This window comes from Haliotis asinina, unplaced genomic scaffold (genome assembly GCF_037392515.1).
Source record: "Haliotis asinina isolate JCU_RB_2024 unplaced genomic scaffold, JCU_Hal_asi_v2 scaffold_21, whole genome shotgun sequence".
In the NCBI taxonomy this organism is placed as follows: domain Eukaryota; kingdom Metazoa; phylum Mollusca; class Gastropoda; order Lepetellida; family Haliotidae; genus Haliotis; species Haliotis asinina.
This window is the reverse complement of record NW_027133893.1, coordinates 658,499-672,570: the sequence shown is the minus strand read 5'-3', so window position 1 is coordinate 672,570 and position 14,072 is coordinate 658,499. Positions and strand designations below refer to the sequence as shown.

The following is a 14,072-nucleotide window of genomic DNA, read 5'->3' as shown; positions in this document are numbered from 1 at the left end:
ACAAGTCACATGTCGTCTGCAAAGACGTACACAGTAGCTGTTTCTACTCCTTGTACAAAGGTTGATCAGGGATGTCAAACTGCGATCACCTGGGTCTTAGATGACCAAACTGTTTTGTACAGTGTTTCTGGTGCCAGAAATGGTGCTGCCACTCAGACAGAGACTGAAGCTGACCATATGCTTCCAGCAATGTCTCCCACACCATTAACCACCACTACATCGCCAGCACCTGAAGTTCTTTCAGACCCTGAAGTACAGCCAGCATCGGTAAACAAACCTAAACGTCTTACGAACAAACAACAGAAAAACAACTCAAAAAGAAAGAAACTAGGGCACTTAAGCACATAGAAGTGCCTCTTCCTTTAACTGTTCCTCCAGAGGTTCACAACACTTTTGAACCTCTGGACATGGAGGTCACGCCATCGCTATCAGATCAGCGAAGACCTTCTCCACGTGCTCGATCTCCAATTGAACCACCATGACTTCTTCCACTACTTTATTTCAATGGAATTGTAGAGGAGTGAGTGAGTGAGTTTAGTTTTACGCCGCACTCAGCAATATTACAGCTATATGGCAGCGGTCTGTAAATAATCGAGTCTGGACCAGACAATCCAGTGATCAACAACATGAGCATCGATCTGCGCAACTGGGAACCGATGACATGTGTCAACCAAGTCAGCGAGCCTGACCACCCGATCCCGTTAGTCGCCTCTTACGACAAGCTGAGTCGCCTTTTATGGCAAGCATGGGTTGCTGAAGGCCTATTCTACCCCGGGACCTTCACGGGTCAATTGTAGAGGACTTCGTAATAATTGTAATGATCTTCAGCTATTAATACAAGATCTAAAACCATCAGCCTTTTGCTTACAGGAAACTTTCCTTAAAGCTACAGATAATTTTGCCTTGAGATCATGTACTTCTTACCATCACTTTTCCCCTCCAGGTTATAAAGCTACTGGAGGATCTTCTATTATGGTGAGGCAGGGTGTTATTCACAGTCCTGTTCCTCTTAATACCCCTCTCCAGGCTGTCGCTGTAACCCTGAATATTATTTTCACTCTTTGTTCTTTATATATTCCACCTTCGTTTTGTCTCCAACAGGTTGACCTTCAAACATTATATGACCAGGTACCGAAGCCCTGTGTCATCCTGGGAGATTTAAATGGTCATAACCCTCTTTGGGGTAGTACTAACATCAATACAAACGGTAAAATCTTAGAGGAGTTTTTCTCAAACAATGATTTATGTATTTTTAATGATAGTTCTTACACTTATCTTCATCCTGGAACTGGCAGTTATTCTTCTCTGGACTTGTCAATAGTGGATTCCAATTTACTGGGTGAATTCGAGTGGTCGGTTCACGATGACTTGTGCGAAAGTGACCATTTCCCTACTGTTCTCACAGCTGTGTGTCCATCTGATGTTCCTCCATCATCCAGATGGAATTTCACTAAGGCTGACTGGAATTTGTATGCAACTCTTTGTACTAGTAAACTAACACCTGATGCTTTTACAGATGTTGCAGATCCTATAGAATCTTTCTCTGCTGAACTTCTCAAAATGAAGATTGTATTCCAAAGTCCTCTCCAAATTCTCACATACGTAAACCATGGTTTACAACTGATTGCAAACAAGCTAGGAAGGCACGGAAGAAGGCTGAACATTATTTCCGTCGCCATCCCATGGTCCATAACTTAAATAAATATAAAATACTAAATGCTAAAGCCCGGCGTATTTTTATACAAAATAAACGCAAGTCTTGGCAAAATTATGTGTCAAAGATAACTTCACGAACGCCAATGTCAAAGGTTTGGAACATGATCCAGAAAATTAAAGGTAAGGGGACCAAATCAAGCATCTACCATCTAAAATCTGGAGATCAGTTGTTAACTGATCCATCCGATATCGCAAATAAATTGGGTGACACGCTTGCCAAACATTCTTCCTCGTCCAATTATGTTCCAAAATTTCAAAAATACCAAGAACAACAGGAGAAGAAACCCATCAATTTTCTTTCGGACAACGGGGAAGATTATAACGAACTCTTTTCTATCCACGACGTTTATAATGCTCTTGAACAAGCTAATAATACCGCTACAGGAGCTGATGGTATACATTATTAACTCCTGAAAGACTTACCAGGATCGTGTTTACAGACTTTGTTGAATATCTTTGATGAAATTTGGACGTCAGGTTAATTTCCTTCATCCTGACGTGATGCCATAGTTGTTCCCATACCTAAACCTGGACGTGATCATACTGATCCATCTAATTATAGACCTATTTCACTGACTAGCTGCGTTTGCAAAACCATGGAACGCATGGTCAATAACAGATTGATATGGTAACAGATATTCAATGTGGTTTTCGCAACAATCGAAGTACCATTGACCATTTGATTCGATTGGAATCATTCGTAAAGAATGCCATTGTATCCAAACAGCATACAGTGTCACGGTATTTTAAAAGATATTCATGACTTTGGATTGCGAGGCCGTCTGCCTCAATTTATATCCGAATTTTTAGCTGACAGGCAATTTCAAGTCCGCGTGGGTTCTACCTTGTCTGATTATTATGCTCAAGATCAGGGTGTCCCACAAGGCAGTATTTTGTCTGTCACTTTATTTAGCATTAAAATCAACAGTTTAGCAAAGGTTTTAAATGATTCAATTGATGGATCACTTTTCGTGGATGATTTTAATATTTCCTGTCGTGGGAAAAACATGCACACAATTGAAAGACAACTCCAGCTTTGTTTAAATAAGATTGATAAATGGTGTACGGAAAATGGATTTAAATTTTCAAAATCCAAACCTAATTGCATCCACTTTTGCCGAAAGTATAAACCTCATAAAGACCCCGAACTGTATCTAGATAACACACCTGTTACAGTTGTTAAAGAAGCAAAATTCTTGGGCATACTTTTTGATGAACATTTAACATTTCGACCACACATTAAATATTTAAAAAATAAACGCATGAAGGCCCTCGATTTGCTGAAGGTCGTATCTAATACAAAGTGGGGTGCAGACCAGAAAACCCTCCTCCAACTATACCGAGCTCTTATACGATCCAAACTTGATTACGGCTCCGTTGTGTATGGCGGAGCCTGCAAAAGCAACCTGAAACTGTTAGATTCTATTCATCACTACAGTCTAAAACTTTGTCTTGGATCCTTTCGAACTTTTCCCGTTGACAGTCTTTATGTTGAAGCCGATGAGCCTACTTTGAACCATCGGCGTATTAAGCTCTCTTTGCAATATGTTACAAAACTGTTTTCTAATGAATCAATGAATCCAACCCTGCATACAACTGCGTTTTTAATCTTCTCTTGCAAGGATTTGTATGGGAAACAACTTATTCCGCCTCTTGGAATACGAATTAAACCTTTCCTTTCTGTTGCTGTTATTAAGCTACAAAATATAGCTCCTTCCCGTCTTCTTTCGTCTCCTCCTTGGCAATTGGTTAGACCAGAGATTGACCTCACCCTGACAATGTTTACGAAATCCAAAACAAATGTATTACAATACAAAACAAGGATCAAATCAGTTAAAAGGTAAATATAGCATTTACAAATCCTTGTTCACAGACGGGTCCAAGGACGGTGGCGCTGTGGCCTGTGCCACTGTCATTGGTTCTACAACAATATCGTCTAGAATACCGGTCAATGCCTCTATTTTCAAAGCTGAAGCAAATGCCATATTAACGGCTCTTAAACATATTGAAAGACACCCTAAACATAAACAGTATATAATTTATTCAGACTCTCTTTCTTGCCTTCAGGCTATTAAAAACCTATCGTGTAAACATCCACTTTTAATCGAAATTATTGAACTATATAATGGTCTTGCTACTGGCCAATACGACATCGTCCTCTGCTGGTTACCCAGCCACGTAGGCATTTCTGGTAACACAATGGCCGATTTTGCTGCCAAGGCAGCAGTCAACAAATCTGTGACACCACTTCTTGTTCCTTACTCGGATTACAAAGCTAGCATTGGAACTTAAACCCTTGATCTAATGCAGAAGAGGTGGGACACTCAAGCAGGTATCAATAAATTACATGAAAGAAAACCCTACATTGGTTACACCTACTTGGGTTGTCAGTCCAGATCTGAAGAGGTCATCATGCGACGATGTCGCATTGGCCATACGATATACTCACAAATACTTATTAAAAGGTGATACCGTTCTGTATCCCTTGTGATGAGAGAGTCACGGTCAATCATATACTGCTTGACTGTGTTGAATTCTCCATCACAAGGGAGAAATATTTTACTGTTAAAACAGTTAAAGATCTTTTTAACACAGTTAGTTCTCATTTAATTATTGGATTTTTAAAGGAAATCGATTTATTAGTTGAATTCTGAATAATATGTTCTGTAGATAGATGTATTTTAATGTTTGGTAGTTAGACTAGGAAGTTTGTGGCTGTACCCTCGAAGGGGGTCGAAGTATTGTAAAATCATTGTCCTCCCTGAGAGGGTACGTAAGTCCCACATCGTTCAAAGTCAGTGTAAACATACCAGGATTTTTCAATGTAGTATTCTTGTTCTTTTAATTTTGGCTAAAATTTCCTACAATCGCCATCAGCTGAAGGGATTATGTAAATCCAACTAGGGTCCATGCAGGTAGCAAAGGTACTGTAAGTCCCCATGGTCCCTAGTTTGGTGATCTACCTTCAGTTGCTGGCGATCTATAGCCTGATTTTATAGTGTATTGTCCTAATGGTGATGTTGTTTTTAACTTTCCGTGCTAGTTTTAATTTCATTTGTGATATTCTAGTTGTTTTACTGTCCTTCGTTGACAGGTTTTATAGTAGACATATAATTAATTTTGATATTAGATGTTCTCGTCACTATATGGCTGAGATATCGCCGATGTGACGTTAAATTTTAACTCACTCACTCACTCACTCCATTGCGTGCATGCTCTATTTTGAGATTTGGGTCTTGATGCACTAACCATCTTAACCACTGGAGACACTGTATCGAGTAGCGTCTCTCCGGTTTGTATCCATGAGGTGGTATGATGGCAATGGTTTTAGGCTCCAGGTAGTTTTTCCTGAACACGAGCATACACGCCATAGGCAGGGTTGTTGCATCTAGAAAAGGATCCACGTTGTTTTGGCTGATGAATACGTCACGGAAAGCAGCACATCCTCTCCTCAGAATATCGACATCACTTTGGCAGTAAGACAGTATGTCCTCAGACATGGTGAATACAGCATTTGCAGACTTTTTCTCATTGTACCATTTGATGAAAGTTTCACGTTCACCTGAGGACATACTGTCAGGACCATAGGTGTCCATGGGAGGGTAGGCTCCTACGTAATTATTGTTGACTTTCGTATTGAAGAAATGAGGGAAGTACCCTTTTGACAGCTCAGACAGTTCAAAGGTTTTCGGAAATGATTTCAACGGCATGTTGAGGAAATTCAAAGAATCTTTGAAGGTCCATCGCCCCACTTTCATCATCAGAATCTGCTGGCCCCTGAGTACAATGTTTGGAGCAGCCACCAAGTGCTTGTTAAAGTATTGTAGCAGCAGATGACCATCATATCCACGATAATTGTGGGCTATGACCAACACCTCATCTTTGTCTTCCTCACCAGCTTGGTCTTCCTGTATAGCCGAATTAGGGACATCCCTCTTTCTCTTCTTGTTTGGTTTCTTGTCAACAAGGGATAGAAGCCACCCTCCCATTTCCTCCAAAGTGTTGTCTCCTCTGAAGACTAGTGATCTAGAAGGCCCTACATCTTCCTTTCTCCAAGGACATCGAACACACAGATCGGTTGATGTGTCCCCAATACACCTACCACATCCAAGATGCACTACACACTAGTTTGGTATATGAACACCCGTCTCCTGCTGACATTCAAAGTCATAAAATATAAACTTTTGTTGATCATATTTTGAGACGGTGTCTTGGTCCTCCACTATGGGTGTGACATAGCACAGGTGTTTCTGGGTAAGGGGCTCCTTGCAGTTCTTACATAGTCGTTGTTCCGAACATGTATGGTTGAAGGTATTGTCCTCCTGATGGCAGTTGGAACAACGATGTAAGGATTGGCACGTGCTAGTCAACATACCAGCTTTGTTCGGATGCATCTCTTTGTGGCGCTGGTAACAATAGGAAGTGGGAAACCACCTCTTGCAGTCCAGGCATGGAATGCCTTCATCTTCAGTGAGTGAGTGAGTGAGTTTAGTTTTACGTCGCACTCAGCAATATTCCAGCTATATGGCGACGGTCTGTAAATAATCGAGTCTGGACCAGACAATCCAGTGATCAACAACATGAGCATCGATCTGCGCAATTGGGAACCGATGACATGTGTCAACCAAGTCAGCTAGTCTGACCACCCGATCCCGTTAGTCGCCTCTTACGACAAGCATAGTCACCTTTTATGGCAAGCATGGGTTGCTGAAGGCCTATTCTACCCCGGGACCTTCACGGGTCCCTTCATCTTCAACTTTGCCACAATAGCCAGGGCGCCTAGATTGGTGACATCCCCATTCCCTGGTACAGTGATGGTCTTCTTTGTTGTTAAACCCAATGTCGCAATCTTCACAATATTCGCTGTACCCGGTGAAAGCTGTCATCAATGTAATCACATCATAGTGGCTATTGTGGTGGTAAAGGTGAATGACCTTAGAGGGGTTTACCACTTCACTCTTGTACAATAGCTTGTTGTAGACATCTTGGGAATACACCTTGAGCTGATATTCCGGTGCCAGGTATTCGCTAAAAACAACCCAAGTTTCTCGACCCAAGTTTCTCGACCCAAGCATGGCCCAGGCTCAATGCCGATTCCTCTGAACATTATAACTGCCTCTGCTTTTTGAACATCAGCCCTGTTTGTTCTTGTCAGGGCAGTTCTCCTGGCATCCCACGCTTTGCAGTTGGGCTCGAGTCGTCGAAATGGTGTAGGTTTATTTGCATAGTGTAGTCCTACAACCACTGCTCGGGCGAAGCACAAGTCGTCATAGTTCTTTATCCTAACTATGCATTGCTTCTTCTCCAAAAATGTAGCCAGGTTCTTGGGACTGTGTTTTGAGCGGTGTCCTTGCCCTTCACCAATGCGATCCGGGTCCTCTACATGGAGGTACTCAATGTCCATGGCAGCATCAATCCTTGCATTGTCGTTGCTTTGGTGTACTTTTTCTACCATGGCCATGATATCCTCTCCATGCAATTCATGCAGCCGACGAAAGGGTATTCTAATGGGAACATTTAACCCCGGATGATTCAAGGCAAGACCTATCCTATCATTGTCTTGACCATTCACATCTAGTCTCAGGTTTTGTATGATAGCATCGAACTGTTCTCTAAGGACCTGAGGTAGTTCCTCGAGTCTCTGTTGTTGCAACCACGCAGGATTAAATTGCACGTTAAAATTTACAGCATTTGCTCTGAATCGTCGAGCTCTTTGCGTGGTCACCCGTCTCATGAAATAGGCTGGAACAACGGCTGCTCCTTGCTGTTCTGGCTGCCGGTCCATATCATTCATGTGGCTGGCTAAAGCAAGGTCCTCCTCGGTCTCTTCCAAATGCTCAAGCAGAGACATGTCATCGTCAAGTTCCTGCTCTACTTCGTCCAAATGTTGCAGCATGGATAGCTCGTCCTCAACTTCCGCTGTATGACTGGCTAACAGTTCATCTTCTTCCTGTTCAAGCCGTTGTTCAACTTCCTCAAGGTGATCAGCAAGGAGTTGGGATTCTACGTCTTCATGCATCGATGCCATTCCTCCACGCTGAAAAAAACGATACGGCAACATTAAGTCTGATATGCTCTGGAAAGACAGTTGTATTTATATAGGTGTACAGTGTCACGTGACACTTTAAACATGTTACAACTTGTTCCGACAGATAACACCCTACTTGGAATGTGTTTACATATAAGTCATAATATAAAAACAAAGTTTCGTTAAATGGAAATAAAACTGAATCAGTTGTCAAACAGCATCCGTAAAACAAACACTTTATAACTTGACTACATTATATTTTTGGAGGCAAGGAATCTTCGTGTGTGTGTGTGTGTGTGTGTGTGTGTGTGTGTGTGTGCGTGTGCGTGTGCGTGTGCGTGTGTGTGTTTGTGTGTGTGTGTGTGTGTGTGTGTGTGTGTGTGTGTGTGTGTGTGTGTGTGTGTGTGTGTGTGTGTGGTTGCTAATCCTCTTATCATGAGTGACACGATCGTTACTAAGCGTCGGATTTATGATACTGTTCCTCGTATCTGAGCGTTCAGGAGTAGTATTAACTGTCTCTATCTTATCTTCTTTGGATCGTTTGCATGTTTAAGACTACGTGTCTGTACATGAAGCCTGCTCACCAATGAGGGGTATAAATGTAACTGTCCACTGTACCTAATTATGAGCTTCACAATGGCAGACAGTGCAGCAATATTCTCAAGGGATGATCAACGATGTCAGCTGGCTCTTGGAGGCAACGTCTTTGTCGTGGCAAAGTTCTGGAATAGTGAGATGAAAATACACATCAGGGAATATGAACAAGGGAGAGGAAGATGGTTTCCTATGAAACGAGGAATCGCATTGACGTTACAACGCTGGTTGGAGCTTGTTTCAAACAAAAGTAGGATAGAAGAGGCAATGGAGAGACAACCTGGAACACTGAGATGTCATCTTGGAGGAAATGTTTATGCAGAAATGGATAGTACATACCCCGAATTGGACATACGCAAATGGTACTGGTGTGGAAAGGAGAATACCATCAAGCCACATGATCAAGGATCAAGTTGAATGTTGATCAGCTGAAGCAGCTTCTAAATTGCTTTATCGCAATGCCGGACTTTGTCTCTGAACTTTCGAACGTTGTGCCCTGCTACATGCATCAGGATCACATGAACCAGTTTGGTTATTTTATGTGTTCAGAATGTTGTCCGTGTGGGACTCAACTCATATGTAACCTACACTTGTTTAAAGTATGTATTAAACCTGCTTAATTTTATTTCATGAGTGTTATTTTCTTGTTCTTTAAAAGGTGTATATATAGCGCATTTAAACATTAGTAGGTTAAGGAATGGTCATGGCCGGTCATACGATTGTCCCCTGGGATACTATTATGTTCACACATCCATTTCGACTACTCGTTAGTGGATGCAGTGGAGCCGGTAAAACCACTTTTGTATGTAACTTATTGCAAAGTTTGGATGGGGAATTCCCTTTATGCTTTAAACCGGACGTCATAGTGTTGGTATTCAGCGAACATCAACCTCTGTACGATGAAATATCGAATGTTCGCGCAAGACACGCTGTTGCTATATATTTCGTACATAGTGTGGTAGAAGCGGAGGGGTATATTCAGAAAAACAGCTGGCTTGTCGTGGATGATTTTCTAGGTGATATTACGTCTGAGGAGGAATTAGAACTACTCAGGTGGTTTGTAAAAAAGTCGAGTCACAGGAACGTGGCGCTCATATACTTACAACAGAATTTATTTAATAAAACGCGTTACCATAGATCAATTAGTTTAAATTGTACACATATGGTTATTTACAAGAACCCTCGAGACAGTTCTCAGATAGAAACACTAGCACGTCAAGTATTTCCAACAAAGATACCATTTATTCGAGATGCCTATTATAAAGCAACAAGAACACCATATACATATATTCTTTTAGATCTGACTCCCACTGTGCCAGATGAATTAAGAGTGAGAAGTAACATATTTGACGGATCGTGTGATTTACACCTCCCCCTATATATACGGTTACAAACTACTTGTACCAATCACTCATGTCTGACTGTGAACAAGCGAACATGTCGTGGCTTGCCGCGCGTAAAAAGATGAGTTGCTGTAATGACAGTAGTTCCGACACGGACGATAGCAGCTATAGTGATGATAGCAGCACAAGCGATTATACGTCTTCCAGTTCCGAAAGTGAAATGAGTAGTAGCGAAACTGACCTTAGTGAGGAGGAAATAAGCTGTAATGATAGCAATGGATACCATGATTCAAAAGCATTTGACCACGTGATAAATAAGAATACTGTTAAAGTATATAATACAGATCGCGCCAATGCACCACGCAGACTTAAGTTAGTCATTCCACCGGTCAAACCTTGGGAATCATCATGAATAAAAGCAAGGTTCAGAAGAATGCAGATATTTTGCATTATGTGTGCAGAACAAATCCGCGAGTGAGGAATAGCATAGTTAGACAGCTACCCAAAGAGGTTATAGATGCCCTGAGTGAAGTTGCCGTCAATATATTTAAGGGTAATCTCCCGATGACGGGTTTATCGGGGCCTTAGCTTCCGTGTTAGCACCCCTCGCAATTAAGGTCCTTACGGGTATTGTGTCATGATGTCCAAGGACTTTTCTAAACGCATGATATTAATTCCTTATACGTTATACGATCGCTTGACTCAAACAACTCACAACAGTGTGCTGAACAAGAACGCTTTGTTAACCCAAACTAGAAAAAATAATTTAAACAATATTCAGGATGTTTTGGAAGAGTACGAGAACCCTCATGACCGTGTACAAAAGTATAATGAATTGCTAGAAAGAGCATTGAACTTGCAGCATGTAGCCAGAGAGCAGGAAAATGGTCCAGGGATACTTCCGCCTGTGCACGAAGCATCTACACAAAACGGTCATTTGGACTTTAATGTGGTAACCGACACATTACAGGGTTTACCTAAATCCTTTAAACATACTGCCTTAACTATACTGAGCCGAATTACAAAACATCCTCGCTTAGGGTGGGACCGACTAGGTAGATTAACAGTAGATACCCAACCGTTAGAAGGTCACAGTATTGTCGATATAGTTCGTGATTTATCCAGGAGAAAGACAGCAGCTACTCCGCCTCCCGGGTGGAACACTGTTCTAAGCTTACTTAAGGACGAAGGACTTAGTAGGGACATGGTAGGTAATAGAAACAGGTGGCGAGAACTTGAAGATAGCATAAAAAACAAACCCAGCGACGACGATGAAGACACATACACGCCCAAATCGAAAAGGGATAAACGTTCGAAAAGACGGTTTTCGTGGGAACCAGCGTACTCTAAGTAAAAGCTGGGAGGCATGGTTAAAGCGTGTCTATTATGACAAGAATAATAGTGCCAGTTATGGTTCCGTAAAACCGCTTATGGCAGCTGTAAAGCGAGCTAAAAGGGGTAACAAACCCAACGCAAGTATGGTACAAGAGTGGCTGGAGGCTCAACAAACCTACACTTTACATAAGGACGTCCGCAAATCATTCCCAAGGGGTACGTATGGATCTATCATATGCAAAGTAGATCAACTATGGCAGATGGACTTGACAGTAATGACACTACAGGCGTCTGTAAATGATGGGTATAAATATATACTGTGCGTTATAGATGTGTTCAGCAAAATGGCATGGGTTGAACCGTTGACACTTTAGCAGCCTTCTCATGTATTACATGCATTTAAACGTATTTTAGAACGATCTCGTCCGCGAACTCCCGAGAATCTTCAAAGTGACAAAGGTGGTGAATTCAATAACAGCTTGTTTAAATCCTTCGTGAAAAAAGAATTACTCTCTTATTATTACACAAGTCAAAACCCAGACACAAAATGTTCTGTCGTCGAACGATTTCAGCGAACTTTATAAAAACGTATGTGGCGTTACTTTACTAGAAAAGGGTCAAACAGATACATAGATGTACTACAGCATTTGGTGCGAGGTTACAATTCCAGTTATCACAGAACTATAGGGAGAAGCCCTAAAGATGTACATCCGGGTGATTACGAAACTGAAATACGTGTTTTAGATTTCATGAGCACCTCGAAGAGAACTCACACAAACACAGATAAGAAAATAACACTCTTGTGGGTGGGATGTGCCGTCAGAATAAGTAAAAGTAAGAAAGCGTTTGAAAAAGGTTATACGTCCAACTGGACACGCGAGGTGTTTTATGTCAGTAGAATCGTTTTGGGTAGACAACCAGTTGTATATAAATTGAAGGACTATGCTGGAAATACTTTAGATGGTACGTTTTACCGCCAGGAGTTACAGCCAGTAAAACAACCGGACATTTACGAGATAGATCAAATTTTATCTAGGAGAATTAATCCCGAATCAGGAGTGGCTGAATCATACGTATCTTGGAAAGGATATCCTAAGATATTTAATCAGTGGTTACCAGAAAACAACATACTAGATGTCTAATGATTGGAATTGTTGGGGGTCGACTGTGAGCAAGAGTGCAGTAGTATTTGCTGTACAGATTATAGCAATATTTATTGTACTCATAAGCTGCTTAGTGAATCTTATGTTCAAAGACGAAAAGGACTCCTCCAAGCAACAGCTGTGGATCGCGCTCCTGTCGAGTTGTGTTGGTTATTTATTACCTAATCCCACAATCACCCCTGTTCCAAGCCACATAGCTAGTTCCGATTCGGACAGTACGGGCAGTCACGATGGAGTCTACAGTAGATGTAACGAATTTTACGTAACGCTACCCAGCGATGCTTCCATGGACAATAGGCCCGACAACATAGCCAACAGGTATACAACAGATCTACCCTATCCCTTACAAATCAACAGAAACGAATGGGAAGTAGGCGTAAGCCAAGTGCAAATTCCCGTGACATGGCAAAACGTAAGATACCCGTTTAATTCCTTACAAAGTACTTTTGTTGGTAAGTGTATGTCCAAAATAGTCGCAAGTAGAAAAGATAGTGAAGATGAAACATTTTCGCACTCGACAGCCACTGACATTAACGAAGGACACTATACGGGTAGTCAGCTAGTAGCCGCCGTAAATCGTTCTGTCCAGAAATCCATTGCAGCAAGTCTTCAGCTGCTTAATTCTACTAGCCCCTCAGACTTTTATCACTACCCTGTCCAATGGGAATTTCTGGTGATTAAAAACAACACAGTCAGTTTTGAATTTCTGCCAATTCCAAACGATGATGTTGATAAATTTAAACACGTCATGGTGTATAAGGCGCACATTACATTACATTACATCCTGTGTTAGCACGTTTGTTAGGATTTATTACAGGAATTGACGAAAACATATACCATTTATATACCCCCAACCAAATAGCCTCTCTACCTTTGTATTCAATAAAAGATCACACCTTTCACAATTTATATATCTACACTGACTTGATAGAAGATCAAATCGTAGGTCATGTACTAGCACCCCTACTAACCCATGTTCCAATAAGTAAAACAATGTTGGATGACTTTGTGTACGTAAAAGATTACAACCCGGTGCAATATGTTCCTTTACGCTACGACAATATTCGGAACATCACAATACATATAAGAGATGACTGATTTCATTTCAAAGTGGTAGATCGGTGGTGATACTACACTTCAAAAAGAAACGAACATAATGTTACGAGAGCGTCGTAGACGAAGACGTTCCAGGATTCAGATAGGTGGGGACATACCTGTATACAGAGGTCGATACTATCAAGGAGGGGGTGGTTTGGGTAATATTTTGGGAGCACTGGGGAGGATGGCTTTACCCATGTTGAAAACGATAGGTAAACGTGCTCTGAAAACAGGGGCACGAAAGCTATCTCACGTGATACAGGATGTAGTAGTAGATGGCGCTAGTCCAAAGAGAAGTTTAAAAAAGCGAGCGGGAGAATTTTTGGTAGAAAGTGTTCAAACTGCCGAAAGAGCAATACAGCCTACACCATCAAAGAGGAAAAAGAGGTACAAGAGAAAACGAATATGATTCGTTCAGAGGCCTACGAATGTACCAAGTCGGAATTAGATCTATTTTCTGTGCCGGGAGTGATAACCTCAATGACAGATAGCCAGTGGGTACGATATAGTCCAACCACTACTGTTGTGGGTGATGGTCCTATTCGATTTGATATACAAAACCCTATTAACAGCTACATAGACTTGGCCCAATGCTATTTACGTGTAACATTTAAAATATCAAAGACAGATGGGTCGGATACACACGAAAGAGCTCATGGACCTAGTAATTCATTACCACCTGACTGCGTTGGACCCGTAAACAATATTTTACATTGCCTGACTCTCAGACCCGCATTGCCTGACTCTCAGACCCGCATTGTCTGACTCTCAGACCCGCATTGTCTGACTCTCAGA

General features: G+C 41.6%; 1 pseudogene; it reads left to right on the top strand.

The window, feature by feature from the left end:
* Window positions 1-8,380: 8,380 nt before the first annotated feature.
* LOC137269981 (uncharacterized) lies at window positions 8,381-8,958 on the top strand (annotated as a pseudogene).
* Window positions 8,959-14,072: the final 5,114 nt, after the last annotated feature.